The sequence below is a fragment of the Aethalodelphis obliquidens genome, unplaced genomic scaffold, assembly GCF_003676395.1.
Source record: "Aethalodelphis obliquidens isolate GAN/ISIS:26980383/991018 unplaced genomic scaffold, ASM367639v1 scaffold6, whole genome shotgun sequence".
In the NCBI taxonomy this organism is placed as follows: Eukaryota; Metazoa; Chordata; class Mammalia; order Artiodactyla; family Delphinidae; genus Aethalodelphis; species Aethalodelphis obliquidens.
The window spans coordinates 9,907,518-9,908,855 of record NW_020837950.1 but is presented as its reverse complement, the minus strand read 5'-3'; positions in this window follow the sequence as shown (position 1 = coordinate 9,908,855).

Here is a 1,338-nt window from a genome sequence, read left to right as displayed (position 1 = left end):
TGGCATCGCCGAGCCCCTGCGCGGGGGGCTGCCGCCCGAGCGCTGATTGACAGGCTGCCTCACCAATGCCTGGAGGGAGAAAGGAGGTAAAGAGCAAGTGTTTAGGGTTATATCTGCTAATGATAATGGGGGCGGGGGCGGGGCCTGGCGCCGCCGCTGCCGCCCGCGTGGTCGCCCAGCCGGGTGTGCGCCTCCGACGGGGGAAGGGAAGGAATGAGCCGGGACCAGGAGGGTCCCCTGGTAACAGCGCGAGGTTCCGGCCGGGACGAGACTTCGGAGCCCCAGACTTGCACTTGAGGCTCCTGCTGCTGTGGGCGGGGTTCAGTTTTAGGAAAGAGCTCTTGGCGCCGCCTGCTTGACCCCGAACTCTCGGGGTTGCCCTGAGGGGCTGGTAGTAGTAGGGGTGGGGCGGTAGCTAGAGTGCATGTGCGCCTTGGGAAGATATTACAACCCGTTCTTCTGCTGATGGGGAATTGCTCCCCCAGCCTTCTGAAAGGAACATCTTCAGAAGGGGTTTCTGTCTATACCCAGCGCCTGGCCTTCGAGCTTATGTTGTCCTAAGAGCACACAAAGCATCGGGCTTTCACGTTATTTCAGTTAGTTCCCTACAGGGCCCCTGAGAGGGCGTAACAGAATTGGTGTCCCCATTCCACAGATGAGAAAACCGAGGCTCTTGGAGGAAATTACCCAAAGTCAGACACTCAAGAGTGTGTGGCTGAGTTGCACAGATGTACTCAGATATTCAAATTCACATTTCTCGTATTACATAGACTCTGTGCAATTGAGGGAAAAAAATATGACCTGATACCTCCTTTTGGGACGGTGACTAGATACTCGCAACAATGTCATTTGGTATATATTTATTTGTAAGTGCTTGTAGCATCAAGATGTGCCGAAAGCTCTTGCTCCCTGCGTTGCCCAGGCAGCTCCTCACTGCACCTGGGGTCACACGGCCAGGGTTTCTGGAGGACACACAATTTCAGTAGTTGTTTGAATGAGGGAAGAGCCTCTGTGGTCTGGAGGAGGATCCCATGAGCTAGAGATGTCTTCAGATCTAGAGGACTGTCGTCGCTTCTCCCAGGCACTTTTGGGAGCAAATCACCCCTCCCCTAGGTCAGCTCCAATACCAGCATACTCCCTTCCCTGGTTTGCTTTTCAGCCTTCAATCTTCGCTCTCCAGGTTAGAATTCTGGGTACATCTCCTCCTGGATGTGTGACCGTCATCTCTCCACTCTGAAGTTAGGTTCCTTTTCAGAGCTTTCCTTTTAGACTTGGGAAGGTGACCTATTTTCTTCTGAGGGTTCAGGACCTTGGCCTCTCATTTGCCAGACCTCCCTT